The sequence below is a fragment of the Castor canadensis genome, chromosome 9 (assembly GCF_047511655.1).
Source record: "Castor canadensis chromosome 9, mCasCan1.hap1v2, whole genome shotgun sequence".
NCBI classification, from domain to species: domain Eukaryota; kingdom Metazoa; phylum Chordata; class Mammalia; order Rodentia; family Castoridae; genus Castor; species Castor canadensis.
Genome location: NC_133394.1, coordinates 82,153,390 through 82,173,086, shown reverse-complemented (window position 1 = coordinate 82,173,086; position 19,697 = coordinate 82,153,390).

The following is a 19,697-nucleotide window of genomic DNA, read 5'->3' as shown; positions in this document are numbered from 1 at the left end:
AGATTCAAGTCTGCTTTGAGCTGTCACACCCTGGGGTCACCTGAAGAAATCTGTGAATACTGCAGGGAAGACAGTAAACAGCTTGGTCTGGGATCAGGAGATGGGTCTGAGGACAGCCTCTAACAGCAATGCCCCAGGGGGCCCTCTGTGGTTCTCACCAGGCACCTTGGTGAAACCAGACAAGGACAATATGGTTCTTTGAAACTAAACTGCCTAAAAAGTAGGTACCACACCCTTTCTCACAGAGAGCAGACATTATTTGTGGTGCACAGGTGGTAACAAGGCACTTTATCAACTCTTCAGGCCTGTCTTAAGAGGGAGGTATGCATTGTTTGTTCTTGGATTAGCAAATATTTTCCATGACAAAATGCTCACGGCATGTTAGCTCCAATAAAATACAGGTTGGCATTATATATGTATAAAAATATCAACATGAAACCCATTATTTTGCACAATTAATATACACTAATTAAAAAAGAAAAAGAAAAAAATAAGGGGAGACATGGGTTGATTGAAAAAAAATGAAGTTAAAATAAGTGAAAAATAAATTCTAAGTTTTTGAAGGATAAACTACTCTAGGCAAACACTCTGAAAGCAGCCCTAACATAGAACCTCTCTGGAGGTATCAGAGGTAAACAAGGCTGTATTTACCGAGAGCCTAGCAGAGAGTGAGGAGTGAGTTAGGTCTCTGGAAAGCTGTGTGTTCCCAGCTTGAATGATACAGACATGTGGTCGGCCTGAGAAGGCATGGGGGAGGAAGAGAGAAAATGTTTTCTGAGTACCCGTGGGTGGCAAGAGTGTGCTAGGTACTTCACACATGGGTGGCTGTGTCTAGTGAAGCAGAACCTTTTTTTTTTTTTTTTAAATACTTGTTTAGTAAGAGAAGGTGTCTGATGCTTCTGTCTGAATGATGGCAAAAAAATCCCTTAGCAGACCTTCTTGGTTCCTTGAATAAGTTTTTGTCACACAAACTTAAGCTTAGTAAGGCCCCATTTCCTAATGAGGATGGTGTGATAGGAACTTTTGTCATTTGCTGAGTATACAGTGCTGACAGCTGGGAGGAGGGAGCTAATTTTGTCTAGGCACCCTAAAGAGCCTGGGGAAGGGATGACATTGGCCACCTCCCTTTTGCAATTTATCACTAATTTTCAAATGAATTAGGATGTTTCTAACTGATGTCTACTGTCAGGAAAAGATGACAACCACCAGGAAAGAAAGGGGTGTCTTTTTTTTTTTTTTTTCATTTTTCTTTTATTATTCATATGTGCATACAAGGCTTGGTTCATTTCTCCCCCCTGCCCCCACCCCCTCCCTTACCACCCACTCCGCCCCCTCCCTCTCCCCCCCTCAATACCCAGCAGAAACTATTTTGCCCTTATTTCTAATTTTGTTGTAGAGAGAGTATAAGCAATAATAGGAAGGAACAAGGGGTTTTGCTGGTTGAGATAAGGATAGCTATACAGGGCATTGACTCACATTGATTTCCTGTGCGTGGGTGTTACCTTCTAGGTTAATTCTTTTTGATCTAATCTTTTCTCTAGTTCCTGGTCCCCTTTTCTCTAGTACCTGTTCCCCTTTTCCTATTGGCCTCAGTTGCTTTAAGGTATCTGCTTTAGTTTCTCTGCGTTAAGGGCAACAAATGCTAGCTAGTTTTTTAGGTGTCTTACCTATCCTCACCCCTCTCTTGTGTGCTCTCGCTTTTATCATGTGCTCAAAGTCCAATCTCCTTGTTGTGTTTGCCCTTGATCTAATGTCCACATATGAGGGAGAACATACGATTTTTGGTCTTTTGAGCCAGGCTAACCTCACTCAAAATGATGTTCTCCAATTCCATCCATTTACCAGCGAATGATAACATTTCGTTCTTCTTCATTGCTGCATAAAATTCCATTGTGTATAGATACCACATTTTCTTAATCCATTCGTCAGTGCTGGGGCATCTTGGCTGTTTCCATAACTTGGCTATTGTGAATAGTGCCGCAATAAACATGGATGTGCAGGTGCCTCTGGAGTAACAGTCTTTTGGGTATATCCCCAAGAGTGGTATTGCTGGATCAAATGGTAGATCGATGTTCAGCTTTTTAAGTAGCCTCCAAATTTTTTTCCAGAGTGATTGTACTAGTCTACATTCCCACCAACAGTGTAAGAGGGTTCCTTTTTCCCCGCATCCTCGCCAACACCTGTTGTTGGTGGTGTTGCTGATGATGGCTATTCTAACAGGGGTGAGGTGGAATCTTAGTGTGGTTTTAATTTGCATTTCCTTTATTGCTAGAGATGGTGAGCATTTTTTTATGTGTTTTCTGGCCATTTGAATTTCTTCTTTTGAGAAAGTTCTGTTTAGTTCACGTGCCCATTTCTTTATTGGTTCATTAGTTTTGGGAGAATTTAGTTTTTTAAGTTCCCTGTATATTCTGGTTATCAGTGAAAGGGTTGTCTTGACAGATGCAAGTTCCCATGGACCCAGTCACATTGGCACAGACGTCACAGGCTGAGACAAGGCACATCTGTTGAGTGTGAGAATGTGACCTGAAGAGAAGTAACCTTGAGAGCCCAACTGGGGCACCATTAAGTTGTGTGCAAGGATGGGACCACAGGGGCTAATGACAACAGGTAAAGGCCCATTGGGCTAATAGGATCACAACAACAAAAGATTTACTTAAAAAAAAAAATGCACACACACAGAGAGAGAAAAAAAAAAAAAAGCCAGGCGCAGGTGGCCCACCCTGTAATGCTATCTACTAGGGGGCAGAGATCAGAAGGATCACTGTTCAAAGCCAGCCCAAAGAGTTCATGAGACTTATCTTTTTTTTTTAACCCGCCCCCAACATTTTTTTTTTTTTGGCAGCACTGGGGCTTGAACTCAGGGCCTTGTGCTCGCAAAGCAGGTGCTCTACTACTTGAGCCACACCTCCAGCCCCGAGACTTATCTTGAAAATACCCAACACAAAACAGGGTTGATGTAGTGGCTCAAGTAGTAGAGAACCTACCTAACAAAAGTGAGGCCCTGAGTTCACACTCCAGTACCGCAAACCAGGAGCTGAAAGCAGGGCCCATCATTTTCCAAGTTCTCCCCATCTGGGGCTGGGGAGGAATCTCCTTGAAGAGATTACAAACTACTCTTGGTAGTTTGTAAGGGAGACTTCAAAGAGGGGATCCTACACTTGTTGCCCCTATGGGCATGTAGGATTTCACATGATTAATGAGAAAAATTTCAAAGGCCTTGTAACAGGTCCTTAGAAACTGTTTTTTCTAAAAAAAAAATACTGACTCCACGCTTGAGCCCAAAAGTTAACTAAAAGTAGGAAAAAATTTTGGCACCCCCGCCTCCATTTCACATCTGTCTCCTTTACCCTCAAGTCTCTCTCTCTCTTCATTCACCTCAGGTTCCAGGAAGGACAGGACCAGTGGATAACATCTTACTACAAGAGCTGAAAATACCCTCTAGGAAAGGATTGGCGGAGCCTCCAAAAGACAGACCACCCCTCAAATGAGGACAATTATCTACAGTGATGAGGCTACAGCTACAACCTGGAGCAGGAGTAATCATCTCATAGGAACCAGATTGCTCCCCTCAAGTGATGACAAAGATAACTTCTCTAGATGACCACCCCTTCACCCCCACACACACAGAACTAGAACTGACATAATCATCAACCAGGCCACACTTTGACCAGGACTGTTTCATTACGCATACCTCTCTCCCCTGCCCCAATTCTTCCGCTATTTAAACCTAAAGCTTATGTCTGCACCCCTAAGAAGGGCTTACTTTGCCTTTTCCCTTGGCATGCCTGTGCCACGTAATCTCCTTTCTCTACTTCTCTTTATTTGGCATGTTGGGACAAGAATCTAGACCTGACATGTGGAAACCCTAGAGTTAGGCTCTGCTGTAATACTGCATTTCCCCACTTTACAGATAAGGAAACAAAGGCCCAGGGGTTGTGTCCAAGGTTATCAAGCAAGAAAATTGTAATATTAGTCTAATTCTCAGACTATCCAAATTCCCCTGAAGCATATGAAGTAGGAGCAATGAAAAATAGTCGCTAAGAGATCATATTGAAAAGGACCCAGGGATAAACACCTATGTCTACAAAGAGGGAGAAATAAACCAACGAATCCCTAATCCCTAATTTTTCTTCTAGATTCACAAATTTAAAGGGCACATAAAATATGTTCAATGTATTTGCACCTTAATTTTGAGAAGCCAGTTCTACAAAAATAACAGGAAATAGTTCATGTATTGTTCTTCTCTGCAAATAGAACAAGGAGTGAAAGATAGTCCTCAGGAAAACCAACAGAAGGGCTGGGCTCTTCAGGATGGGAAAGCAAAGGCTGATGGGAAAGTGCAAAAAGGAAGACTAAGCATGGCCATGGGGTTGTTAGCCAGACTAGGAGAAACTTCTAGAAACTGAAGAACATAAAAACCCTATAGGTTCAAAATGAGTTTAGGTGAATTCATGGGAGATAAATCTCATAGGAAATTGGCAGTAATAGAAAAACTAGACTGGTTTTTTCAAATAGGACACAAAGTAGAAAGCCTAATTCAATATTTAAAAAAAAAAATCAAACCTCAGAAATGGAAATATGAATACCTCACAAGAGAGAAGGACATGATAATTGAAAAGAAAATTCACCAAAACCAGGCCTGAGGATGCAGCTCAGAAAACTTTAAGGTAAATATCTCCTGCTGGGAAGAGTTGAGTGAAAACGAACTTGGAGTTTTTAAGCCCCAGGCCCAAATTCCAGGGGCCCTGCATGTCAGGACCAGCCACTTGCCCCAATATGCCAGAGAGAAGTAATGGTAAAGGGCAGAGAAAGAAGGTTTATTATGCCTTCCTGTCCATAGGAAAAGGCAAAGTAAGTATCTCAGCCCATCTTCAGGCATGGGCTTTAGGTTAAATAGAGGAAGAATTGAGACAGGTGGTGAAAGGTATACATAATTATTAAATAGCCTTGGTCAAAGTGACATGGTTGATCATTATCAAGTGGTTAGAGAGGTCTTATTGCTGTTAGTACTTGAGGGGAGCAACCTGGTCTGGATAAGGAAATCATTGTTGCCTGGCGGGAAGCCTGTCCTGTCCTGTGGAAGCTCTGCTCTTTTTCCTTGGGAGCAGTATCCTCCATCCTTCATTGTAAAGATGTTATTCATCAGTCCTGTCCTACCTGGATCCCAAAACGGCTATAAGGTGAATAGCTCAAAGCAAAGAAAGACACAAAACTGGAGACAGAGATGTCAAGCTTTTCATTAATTCATGGGCCCAAGTCAGGAGTCACTGCATTTTAGCAAAAGCAATTTTAAGTACCTATTATAAATGAGACATTGCCATATAATAAAGCAGGACTGAAAACTCATATATTTTAAGAGTCTGGAAATATGTACTTGTACTCTTTGTTACTATAAGTCTAAGAAACTGTCGTAATAAATTTAAGTTCCAATATTGCCGAACATGTATTTGTTCTTCTTTGAGGCAGATATTCCTTTTATAATATTATTTTTACTTAAAAGTACATTCTCATTTATAGTAGCACTGCATTTAAAAAAACAGAAAAACTCTCGGGCACCAGTAGCTTGCACCTATAATCCTAGCTACTTGGGAGATTAACACCAGGAGGATCACAGTTCAAGCCCAGCCCAGGCAAATAGTTTATAAGACCCCCCCATCTCCAAAATAACCAGAGCAAAATGGAAGTGTAGTTCAAGTGGTAGAGCACCTGCTTTGCAAGCATGAAGTTCTGAGTTCAAATCCTAGTAAGTCCCACCAAAAAACCCCCAGAAAATTGGAAACAAATGCCCACATGCAGACTAATTATGGCAAAACTAGCCTGAGAAATACCATGGGTCTAAATATAAATATTACACTGTGGGCTGGGGGTGGAGCTCAAATGGTCCAGTACTTTCCTGGCAAGTGTGAAATCTTGTGCACACACACACACACACAAAAAAGGAAACAATTTTAACAAGGAAAAATGTTTATGATTGCCAATGGTTAAATAAAAAATCAAGATCAGCCAGGCACCGGTGGCTCACGCCTGTAATCCTAGCTACTCGGGAGGCAGAGATCAGAAGGATCATGGTTCGAAGCCAGCCCAGGCAAATAGTTCGAGAGACCCTATCTCAAAATACCCTTCATAAAAATAGGGCTGGCAGAGTGGCTCAAGGTAAAGACCATGGGTTCAAGCCCAGGGTACAGCAACAAAAAAAAAATCAAGATCAAATTATATGGGCAGAATCTCCTAATTTTGTTAAAATAATAAACACAGGTTGAGAGGAGGGTGTGGCTCAGTAGTAGAGAATATGCTGAGCATACATAAGGCCCTGGATTCAATTCCTAGCAACACACACACACACACACACAAGTAATATTAATAATAAAATAGAAAGAGTCCAGATTATTCATGGTGAGTGTTTCAACCTGAAAGATTACTGATGACTTTTTTTGATGGGACTGGGGGTTTGAACTCAGGGCTTCATCCTTAGAAAGCAGGCACTCTACCACTTGTGCCACACCTCAAGTCCATTTTCCTCATGTTTTTGGATATGGGGTCTCAGGAACTATTAGCCTGGGCTGGCCTCAAACTGTAATCCACCTGATCTCAGCCTCCCAAGTAGCTAGGATTACAGGCTTGAGTGACCCGCACCTGGTTGACTTTTCTTCTTTGTATTTCTTATACTATATACCATCTTTGAAATAGTTATCCATCACTATTTTTATAACCAAGAGAAAAGGAACTGAAGGAAAAGGAGTAAAAATAGAGGAGTTGTAGCTATTTCAAGTAGCTCCCTCAAAGTTGATAACAACCTGATGACTTATAAGTCGTGAGGAGCCAGACTGTTGAAAGGACTCAATTGTTGTCTTTGTTCTTACATTTTTACAAGGAAGACTAACAAATACCAATGCTTCCAGGTAAGAGACACCTGCAGAAAAATGGAATGCAAAGATGTGAGGATTGATAGGCCAGGTCAGGGTCTACAGAGGGTGGTAATGGACTGCAAGGTGTTTCCCCTGAAAAAGCACCTGTTCCACCTTCAGGACAAAATAACCCCAAGGACAGAGAAAGCACCTTGTGAACAAAACCAGCCAGCTCACTCTGCACTGGCAGCATACCAATCATAACAGTATTTGTTGTCATCTACCCAGCAACTATGTGTGGCCTCAGCTCTACAGATCATGTTATTAAGATCATAACCACAAATTTTCCAGGAATTATGGGAAGAAACTTCATGACAAGTTGTAGTAATTGAGGTTAGTCAGGTTTGTCAACCATGAGAGCAAACTATTGATCCTGATTTTCTATGATAACAACCACCGTTTATTGATTCCTTTCCTGTCCCAGGCCCTGTGATGGGTCCCTTGTGCATCTCATTCAGTAGCCCCAACAAGCAGGTGCCATTATTACTCTCATTTCCCATAAGTGTAGAAATGATCATGGAGATTCAACAGCCTGCCATGGGCTATGCCAGGGAACAGCAAGGCAGGACAATAGAAGCTGACTCCAACTCTACACTACCAAAAATAAATAAGATTTCAGGATTTCGAGGATGGGCATGGTGGCTTACACCTGTAATCCTAGTTACTTGCCAGGCTGAAATTGGGAGGATCGAGGTTCAAGGCCAACTCCAACAAATAGTTTCTGAGACACCTTCTCAAACATAATGCAGCAAAATGGACCAGAAGTGTGGTAGAGCTCCTGCTTTGTAAACACAAAGGGCAGTCTCACCAAAAAAAAAAAAAAAAACCCACAGAATTCATGAGTTTCACTTTTATAAAGTATAATTCCTGCTATTCAAACTAGGTACCACATCTTGATCATCCTTTTTAAACCTTTGACACGCTGGCTGAATGCAGGTGAACAGTGCATATGCTGACATTCTAAAAGATAATATTCATGCTAAAAAAGGAAAAATCTCCTGATTTATGAGTCTGAGTAACTTTTTTTTCCATTTTTTTTAATTGTACAAAATAAAGGGTTACATTATGACATTTCCACACATGCATGTAATAATGTTCTTTGTCTCCCTCCCACCTTCATCCCCTCTCCCTCTCATATTCCTCTGTTTAGGTTCATGACTTTTTGTTTACAGTTATGTATCTAGATTCTGCATATGAGAGAAAACACGTGGTATTTGCCTTTATGTGTCTGGGTTATTTTGCTTAACAAGATGATCTCCAGTTCCATATGCTGTACTGCAAATAAAATAACTTTACTCTTCTTTATGGCTGAGTAATACTCCACTGTGTATATATACCATATTTTCTTTATCCATTCATCAGTTGATGGGCACCTTGGCTGATTCCATAACTTGGCTATTGTGAATTGTGCTGCAATAGACATGGATGTGCAGGTATGACTGTTGTATGCTTTCATTTCTTGGAATATATTCCCAGGAGTGGTAGAGCAGGTAGGCAGGTAGTTCTTATGTTTAATTTTTCAGGAACCTCCATACTGCTTTCCACAGTGGCTGTACTAATTTACATTCCCACCCACAGTATAAAAGGGTTCCTCCCATGCAACACACACACACACACACACACACACACACACACACGGCTGCCAGCATTTGCTGTTTTCTTGATGACAGCCATGCTGATTAGGGGGAGACAGAACCTCAGTGCTGTTTTGATTTCCACTCTGTTTGTGACCAGGATGTTGAACAGTTCCTCGGTGTTTATCAGTCATTTGTACTTCTTACGTAAACCACCAGTTTAATCCATTTGCCTATAATTTGGGTTATTTATTCTCTTGGTGTTTAATTTTGGAAATCTATATATTCTGGATATTAATCTATTCTCAGATGTATAGCTTGTGAAGATTTTCTCCCTTTTTTGTAGGCTGTCTTATCACTCAGATAATTATTTTCTTTGCTATGCAGAAGCTTTTTAATTTTATTCAATACCATTTGTTAATTCTTGCTCTTATCTCCTGAACTGTTGGGGTCCTGTTCAGGAAATAGTTACCTGTGTTTATATCTTGAAATGATTTCCCTATTTTTTTTCTTCTAGTAGTTTCAAAGTTTCAGGTCTCATATTAAGGTCTTTGATCCATTTTGAATTGATTATTATACAGGGATCTAGTTTCAGTCTTCTACATGTGAATATCCAGTTTTGTTGAAGAAGCTGTCTTTAACATAAGTTTTTGACATCTTTTTCAAGAGATTATAGATGCATGGATTTTATTTCTGTGTCTTCTATTCTGTTCCATTAGCCTGTTTTTGTGCCAGTACCATGCTGTTTTAGTAACTATGGCTCTGTAGTATAATTTGAGGTCAAGTAATGTGATACCTCCAGTAATACTTTTGTTACTCAGGATTGCTTTAGCTATTTGATGTCTTTTGTGGTTCCATATGAATGTTTGGATTGGTTTTTCTACTTCTGTGAAGATCGTCATTGGGATTTTGATGAATATTGCACTGAATCTGTAGCCCTTACCTTATTAATTCTGCTGATGCATGAACGTGGGAAGTCTATCTTTCTTTAATGATTCACAGTTTTCAATGTAGAGGTTTCTCATCTCCTTGGTTAGATTTATTCCTAAGTATTTCATATTTTTTGAGGCTCTTGTGAATCAGATCTTTTTCCTGCTTTTTTTTTTTTTTTCCTGTTTTTATGGCAGTACTAGGGTTTAAACTCATGCTTGCCAAGTAGGCATTCTACAACCTGAGCCATAACCCGAGCCCTTTTTGGTTTTATTTTTTGAATAGTGCTTTATTACCTTTATTTATGTGCTTTATTACCTTTTATGCCTGGCCAAGCATGGACTGCAATCCTCCTCTGTATACCTCCCATGTAGCTGTGATCACAGGCATACGACACCACATTCAGCTTTTTGTTGATTAAGATGGGGGGTGGGTCTCAAGAACTTTTTGCCCAGGCTAGCTTTGAGATTTGATTCTCCTGAGCTCTTCCTCCCAAGTAGCTAGGATTACAGGTGTGAGCAACTGTACCCCACTGTTTTCCTGATTTCTTTCTCAGAAAGTTCATTGTTGGTGTGTAAGAAAATTACTGGGTTTTGTATGTTGATTTTGTATTTTGCTACTTTGCTGAGAGTGTTTTTTAGATCCAAAAGTGTTTTGGTAGAGTCTTTGGGGTCTTTTAAGTACAAGATCATATCATCTGCAAATAGGGATAATTTGACTTCTTCCCTTCCTATTTGTATCCCCCTTTGTTTCTCTTATCTTATTGTTCTGGCTAAAAATTCAAACACTATATTGAATAAAAATGGAGAGAGTGGTGACCCTTGACTGATTTTAGGGGAAATGGTTTGGTTAAAGTTTGTCCTCATTTAGAACAATGTTGGCCATGGGTTTGTCACATATGGTCTTTATTATGTGGAGTTGTGGTCCTTCTATTCCTAGTCTCTTCAGGGCTTTTATCACAAAGGGATGCTGGATTTAGTCAAAGGGCTTTTACACAGCTATGAGGATGCTCAAGTGGTTCTTGTCCCTCATTCTATTTATGTGCTTTATTACATTTATTGATTTGCATATGTTGAACAATCCTTATATCCCTGAAATGAAACCAACTTGCCCATGGCACATTGCTGTTGAAATTGGTTTGCAAGTATTTTATTAAGAATTTTTTGCATCTATGTTCATTGAGGAAATTGGTCTCTACCCTTCTTTTTTTTTTGTTGTGTCCTTTTCCAGGGACAACTGGCTTTGCAGACTGAGTTTAGTAGCATTCCTTCTCTTTCTATTTTATGGGATAGTTCTTTAAAGGTGTGGTAGAAGAATTCAACTGCGAATTCAACTAGTCCTGAGATTTACTTTTTTTTTATTTTCTCCTTTTATCATTTTTATATTTACTTACATATGTTACATTGTTTGTGCCACCTCCCCCAGCCCACCCCCGTGCTTCCAGGCAGAACCTGTTCCACCCTCTTCTCTGATTTCTGAGATTTTTTTTGTTGGAAAACTGTAACTGCTTCCCTCTCCTTGCTGATTGTAAATCTGTTTGTTATTTACCTCATCTTGGTTCAATTTTGGTAGGTTGTATGTGTCTAGAAATTTATCCATTTCTTCTAAATTTCCCAATTTACTGGAATATAAGTTTTTCAAAACATTCCCTAATGATTCTCTGGATTTCATTGGTATCTGTTATAATGTCCTCTTTTTCATTTCTAACTTTATTACTTTGGGTCTTCTGGGGTTTTTTGTGGGGGGATGCAGGCTGGGGTTTGAACTCAGGGCTTCACACTTACAAAGGTACTCTACCACTTGGGCTATACCTCCAGTCCATTTTCCTCTGGTTATTTTGGAGTCTCACAGACTATTTCCACAGGCTGGCCTCAAATCACAATCCTCCTGATCTCAGCCTCCCAAGTAGCTAGGATTCCAAGTGTGAGGCTCTGGCACCCAGTATCTTCTCTTTCTTTTGGGTAATTTGGATAAGGATTTATCAATCTTCTTAATCTTTTCAAAGAACCATAAGTAACTCTTTTTATTTTGGAGTAATTACCTATGTCAAACATTCATGATCCTAAACGTAAAAAGTATTTCCTATTCCATAGAATTTAATCTACTTTATAGTGGCCTCCCTAATAAAACACATAAACAAAATAGATCCTTGACCAAGTCAACCAACTACTCAAAAAAAACAAACAAACACAACAGATGGAACCAGAGCAAGTCAAATATTTGGCAATGCATACTGTGAAAGTGGCCACTCAATCCTTTCCTTGTGCACTTTCAACCAGAAGTTAAACCCTAAAGACAAGGCTACAAAGGATCATAACTATTTTTTTTCCACTTTCAATACATGCTGCTTATACTGTAGACAAAATTAATCAGAATAAAGAGTGTTTATGGGTCCCAGGACTTCATAGGAAAATCAGGCTAAATCCCAGGCATTTGGTGGAAACTTTCAGCCCTTTTTTTTTCCCCCAGTACTGGGGATTGAACCCAGAAACTTGCACATGCTAGAAAAGTACTCTACTACTTGAGCCATGACCCCAGCCTTCTGTTTTGATCATTTCTAACTACTATGCCTGGGACCTTTTAAGTGTTCAATAAATATTAGCTGTTATAATGCTTGTTGTTATTAATACCATCTGTTACATTGAACCCAAAAAAGTAATGTCAGAATAAAAAAAAAAAAAGTAGATTCTCCTCTGCTCCTGCTTTCAATTTTCTGATTTGTTTCTCAAAATCTTTTGTTAATAAAACTTAGAAAGTCCTTTCAGGTACTAAAAAGGTCATGAGAAAATAAAAAATATATATTTATTCATCATCAGACTATCTCATGCAGAAAGGAAATATCCCTCCTATTATTTGAAGAAAATTATGTTGGCTATTTCCACTACTTGTGTAAAGTAATTTCAATATTGTTAAACTGCAGTAGCAGAATTCTGGCAGTCACTCTCCTGGAGATATCTCAGTTTTGATACAAGAGCACCTGGGCAAGGAGGTGGTATAGGTAACCTAGGCCAGGAAATGTTTGTTCATTTGTTGGGCTCAGGGTTCCTTGTCTTACCTGCTCTACCTAGTTGGTGAGAGCAGCAAGCTAAATTACAACAGGAAGTATCCAGATGGAGCAATCTGTAAAATAATAAGAGAAAGAGTCTGCTTGCTGCTTGGAAGAAGTTGCTTTGACAGAGTTGAAAAGGAGATTAGACATCATTACCTTCCAATGCTGTGAATGTTCTGAAGTAAAAAGCAAGTCTATAGAGTGGAAGTGGACCACTAAAAGCAAAGGAAGGGTATTGACATTAAAAGTGTATTTGAATGGAAGGCAGGAATTTATTAGAGAACAAAATCTCAAAATAGAGCCTGAGGCTCCTGTGTGAGAGGGTCTTATAAAACTGTTTCCTTCTCTAGAGATCAATTAAGACTAATAGACAAGCAGGCACAGCAGCCCGTACCTGTAATCCCAGTTAAGGCAGGAGGATCCAGGTTCAAGGCCAGCCTGGGCAACAAAGGGAGACCCTGTCAAAAAAAAAAAAAAAAACAAAAACAGTAATAGAAAATGCCCATTGTTATAAATAAAGTAAGCTAAGATCATTGGGGTCTTTTTATAGGTTTTAGTATACTTCCTAGAAGTGGCCCTAGAGCCAAGAAGGCTGCCATAACCCACTACTGTCAGAGATTTATAGGGAAATCTATATTACTCCAAATTTCAATGTGGAGCCTACCTACCCCAAACCAGTTCTATTATCCCATCTTAGCTTGCTCAGTAACCAAACTGATTATTTGGGGTTGCTATTTGCCTTTGTCTTATCCCATATGTTTTGTACCCTACAGAAGGAGCAAGGCTATTATTTTTGGTACCCCTCAAAATTCTAATATTTGGCACATTTAACCAGAAATGTTGAGAATTAGGGTGAAGTTCGTGGATAAACAAAGTGTAACATATCCACACAATAGAATACTACTCAGCAATAATAAGGAACATACATAAAATGTGAATGAGCGTAAGAAACCAGACCAAAAAATAAATAGAAGCACATACTGAATGATTCCATTTCTATACAATTCTCAAAAATGCAAAGAAACCTATGGTACCAGAAAGCAGACAGATCATAGTTGCCTGGAGGCCAGGGTAAGAGAAAGAGTAGTGTTAGGGGATAAGACTACAGGGGACACAGAAAACTTGGAGCCACAGATGTACTCGTTAGCCTCATTGTGAAGATGGTCCTAGAGGGCAGACATATGTCAAAACCCATCAAATCATATACTTTCAACATGTAAGTTTATGTAACAATTACACCTCAATAAAGCTGGAAAATATGCATGTCGAATGTATATAGGGAAGGAATCAAATTCCCTAAATACTCCTTCCAAAAGTGGCACCTTACTATATATATATATATATATATATATATATATATATATATATATATATATATATATATATATAATATAATATAATATAATATAATATATATATTTTTTTTTTTTTGCAGTTCTGGGAATCAAACCTAGGACTTTGCACATGCTAGGCAAGTGTTCTACCACTGAGCCACATACCCAACCCAATTTTGGTAATTTTTAAGGTAATACAGTTACTCATTCAACAAATAGTAATAAGGGTGGCTACTATGGGTAAAAACAGCTCAGAGAAATAATCAAAAAAGCAGGTAAGCATATAAATCACTGCAGATAGTGATTGAAGTGCCATAAAGAAACTAAAGTAGGGTGATTCTGGGCACAGTGGTGGCACCTGTAGTCCTACCTACTGAAGAGGCTGAGATGGGACAATAGTTTGAGACCAGGAGTTCCAGGTCAGCATGAGCATCATAGCCAGATTCTGTCTCCAAAAAAAAAAACCTAAAAATAAAAAAGAAGATTCTTTAACTTAGGGTCTGAGAGTATAGCTTACTGATAGAGCACTTGCCTAGCATGTGTAAGGCCCCAGGTTCTACCTCCAGCATCTCAAAAAAAAAAAAAAAAATCCAGCTGTTGTCACTGAAAGGACAACACCTTTCCTTTACCTGACTATGTAAAGAAAAGGTCAATTTATCTGCCTCCCTCAGAAGATGCTATTCAAGGAAAATCCTCAATGATTAGGAGGCAGCATGTAAAACTCTGTGGGCAGAGAATCATGGAAGAAATAAACTGCAAGTGCAAAGGTTCCAAGACAGGAACACATTTATGTGGCAGAGGACTGTGGCAGGAGACCCAATGGGGCTGGATAACATGTAGGTAGAATTTGATCAGAGAGGCAAGCAAGAGACAGAGAACACAGGGCTCATAGGCCATCGGAAGGGATGCTACTCAGGGAAGAGACAGAACCTTTTTGGCACTGACATTATGGCCATTTCAAAAAGATCACTTTGGCTGAGGAGGATAGACCAAGAATGGGATCTCAGAGGTTGACTAAGTCTTTCTCCATATTGCAAACAAGAGATGGTGGAAGTGTGGACAAAGGTGACAGAGGTGGAGGGAGAATTACAGTTGGAATGTATTCAGGAGGTAGAGCCCAGGAGAGTTGCAGGCATACTGGACTGAAGAGGAGGTGGGGGCCACAAAGGAATCACAGATGACCCCTAGGTTTCTGGCCTAAGCAATGGAATGGAAATGGCACTGTTTACTGGAATGGGACGGAAAATAGAAGGTAACACACGTGTACAGGAAAGCAATGCAAGTCAACTCCCTGTATAGCTATCCTTATCTCAACTAGCAAAAACCCTTGGTCCTTCCTATTATTGCTTATACTCTCTCTTCAACAAAATCAGAGATAAGGGCAAAATAGTTTCTGCCTGGTAGCGAGAGGTAAGTGGGGAGAGGGAGGGGGCTGGGGGGGGGAAGGGAGGGGGAGGGGGAAGGGGAGAGAAATGACCCAAACATTGTATGCACATATGAATAAAATAAAAATTAAAAAAAAAAAAGACAGAATATTGAAGAAGTTAAGGAAATCCAGTGAAAGCACGCCCCTAAAATGTTTATCACAAGCAAAGAGAGGGGCTTTTTCTCCCTCCTTATTGACTTATCAGCAATTGACGTTAAGTCCTGCCCTGTTCCAGACCCCTTCCACTGTTAGAACTCTGCTGTTATGACCCTGCTCTTTCTCCCTTGCAGAATTGCTATCACGACTGAAGGATAAAAACAGGACACTGAAAGGAGTTCCTACTAATTTTTTTTTTCTTTCTTCTCTTCTTTCTGTCTCTACATAAAATGTTTTTACCAAGGGAACTTTGATACACTTTGTCAACTGAAAATGAAAAAATTCCATAAATTCTGATCATTCTCCCAGCCACTGGGAAGGCTGAGGCAGGAGGGTCACAAGTTCAAGGTCAGCTTTGGATACACAGTGAGACCCTTCTCAAAAAAATAAAAATAAATAAAAACCCAACCATTCACTAGTATATTTCTATGTTGAATTTTTTTTAACTGAAAAAGTCATAGCACAAAATTTCCCTGGAATTTAGTATTCAGTCCATTTTTTTCCTAAAAGGTCTACCTCTTCTATGTTGACAAGCAATATTTTAGAATATTGACTGTCCCTTCCCTTTAATCTGTGCACTGTCCCTGGATGAGCTCAAAGGCAGTCTAAGCTTTCATTTCTCTACTCTCTCCTTGCTGAGAGATACCTGAAAAGCCGAGTGCTAAGAGCTTCAAACACAGACATATTTAAAACAAAATATATTTCCTCCTTCCGATTCTCTACATTACTTTGTGACAATACTATTTACTCCATGTCCCAAGCCCACAATCTGGAAGTCATCCTAGATTCCTCCTTCTCTCTCACTCGCATCCTTTCCACTCACTTTTCTATGATTTCTACCTCTTCCAGGTTCCTGGGTTAGAGTTGTATTAGCTATGCCACCTTCACTTCCTTAAGTCATGTACTTTGTCACTCCCAGATCATTGTGAAAGTTTTTTAAATGACAGGCAGAGATAAACAGAAAAATAGCTCTAAAAAACGTATGGTACAGAAGAAAAAAAAATCTATTCTTCTCTATGGAAAGCATCACCAATGGACTAGAACAGGCAGAAGAAAGAACATCAGGAATTGAAGACAAGGTTGAGGAATTTTTACATTCAGATAGCAATAAAGAAAAACAAAGGCGGGGTGCCAGTGGCTCACATCTGTAATCCTAGCTACTCAGGAGGCAGAGATCAAGAGGATCATGGTTTGAAGCCTGCCTGGGCAAATAGTTTGTGAGACCCTATCTAGAAAATACCCATCACAAAAAAGGGCTGGAGGAGTGGTTCAAGGTGAAGGCCCTGAGTTCAAGCCCCAGTATAGGAAAAAAAAAAAAAAAGACAGAAAGAAAAATGAAAAACAATTACAACCACAATATCCAAGACCTCTGAGACACAATTAAGAAACAAAACCTATGAGTCTGTGGTGTAGAAAAAGGAACCAAGGTATGGACTAAAGGCATAGAAAATTTATTTGATGAAATTATAGCATAAAATTTCCCAAATCTAGGGAAAGAAACGGACATCCAAGTATATGAGGCATTTAGAACACACATGGCCTCAAAAGCACCATGTACGTATTATAGTTAAAATGTCAAAAGTACAAGACAAAGAAAAAATGCTGAAAGCTGCAAGGGAGAAGTTACAAGTTACTTACAAAAGCAAACCTATTAGAATAACAGCGGATGTGTCTACAGAAACCGTAAAGGCCAGGAGAGCGTGACTGATGTAGTTCAACCCCTTAAACAAAATAACTGCCAACTAATAGTATTGTATCCAGCAAAGTTATCCTTTAAAATTAAAAGAAAAAATAAAGACCTTCCATGATAAGAATGAACTAAAGCAATTTGTGACCACTACACCATCATTGCAGAAGATACTTAAAGGAAGAAAGTATCTTCTACCACAGAAGAGGAAGAAAAATATACACAAGCATGAGAGTTTGGGAAAGAATATATCTCATTAGGAGAATAGATATACAAATGAGAAGTAAGAAAGAATCAAACCTTATGAGCCCAGTAAACCAGCAAACCCCTAAGATGAAGACAAATAACTTACCTCATTGGCAATGACACACATACAGACAAAAAGCGAAGTGATGGAAAACAACATTCCAAGCAAACAGAATCTAAAAGCAAGAAATAGCTATACTCATATCTGACAAAGCAATCTTCAAGTCAAAATTAGTCAGAAGGGATAAAGAAGGTCACTACATATTAATAAATGGAATGAACCATTAAGAAAAGATAGCAATTTTTTGCTTTAAGTGGAGTGGGGAGGGAGCAGAGGGAGAGACAATGGGGGCAATGTAAATAATGTACATATAAGTCTAATCAGAATTGTCACTATGAATCCCCCTGTAAAATGAATAATACCTAATAAAAAATTTATATATAGAAAAAGAAAATACAGAAATTTTTAAAAATGTTGATGATCTAATTTTATAAAGAAACACTAGTGGATATAAAGGGACACATAGGTCCAGATACAATAATAGTGAGTGATTTGAATACCCCATTTTCACTAATAGATACATTATCCAGACAAAAAAAATCAACACACAAACATCATAATTAAATATACCATACATCAGATAGACTTAACAGACATCTACAGAACAGTCCATCCAACAACTATGGAATACACATTCTTCTCAGCAGCCCATAGAACTTTCTCCAAAGTAGATAACATTTTAGATCATAAAGCAAACTTAACAAATAAAAAAAAAAAAAAAGGAAAAGAATGTCATCTATCTTGTCAGATAATAATGGAGTAAAATTACAAATCCATAGTAAAATAAACTACAGAAACTATATAAACACAGAGATTGAAAAATACACTTTTGAATGATAGTGGGTTACTAAAGAAATTTGGGAGGAAAAATTTAAATTCCTAAAATCAAATGAAAATGAAAACGCAACTTATAAGAACCTTTGGGATACAGCAATAGCAGTTCTGAGAGGGAAGTTTATAGCTGCAAGCACCTACATTTAAAAAAAAACAAAAACCCACATAGCTACACCCATCTGATTCTCAACATGGGAACCAAAAATACACACTGGAGAACAGTCTCTTTAACAAATGGTGCTGGGAAAACTGGATGTCCACATGTAGAAGACAGAAACTAAATCCATATCCTCTTGTACAAAAAATCAATTCAAAATGGATCATAGACGTTAATGTAAGACCAGAAACTTTGAGATTACTGCAGAAAAACACTTCAAGATTTGGTGGTAGGCAATGACTTTCTGAATAGGACTCTAGTAGCTCAGGAAATAAGAGAAAGAGTTAACAAGAAAGATTGCTTCAAATTAAAAAGGCTTCTGCACAGGAAAGGAAGCAATAGCTGGAGTGAAAAGAGATACTACAGAATGGGAGCAGAGTCTGCCTATATCTATCCAAAATATATAGAGAACTCAAAAAATTAAATACCAGAAAAACAGGTTATCCAATCAATAGGTGGGTGAATTAACTGAACAGATAGTTCTCAAAAGAAGAGGTACAAATGGTCAATAAATACATGAAAAATGCTCAATATCTTTAGCCATCAGAGAAATATAACTCACCTTGTATTGCTGGAAATCAAACCCAGGGCCTCCTAGATGCTAAGCAGGTACTTGTCCACTGAGCTACATCCACTGTCCAGAAAACGGTTCTTTAAAGAATGATGGTTTGGATGCCAGGTTGGGGGTACTGAGAACTTAGGTGAACACCACACTTTGGTACAGCACCAAAGAAGTGGCTACTTTTTCAAGCGCCTACAACTCAAGAAGAAGTCACATGGCATACAAAGAAAAATAGAAACATGGTCCAATCGAAGGGGGGAAAAAATCTCCAAAAATCAACTTTAATGTGGACCTGTGAATTACCTAACAACAAATTCAAAATAACCATCTTAAAGATGCTCAGTAAGATAATAGGAACATAGACAGAAAATCAGACAAAATTGGGAAAATAATGCATGAACAAAATGAGACTATCAATAAATAAATAGTAACCATTTAAAAATCAAAATCTAGAGCTGAAGAATACAATAACTGAACTGAAACATCCACTAGGATGGTTCAATAGCAGACTTGATCAAGCAGGAAATGTAGTCTGCAAACTTAAAAGACAAATCACTTGAAAAAAGAAAACAGAATGAATAAAAGTGAAGAGAGTTTAGTAAGTGTATGGGATACCATCAAACAGATGATAGATAGATAGATAGATAGATAGATAGATGCATTATGGGATACCCAGTAAAAAGAGGAAGAGAAAGGGGCATCAAACCTGCTTATGTAGAAAAAATAGACAAAAGTCTTTCCAAATTTGAGAAAGAAAATGAACATATAAATTC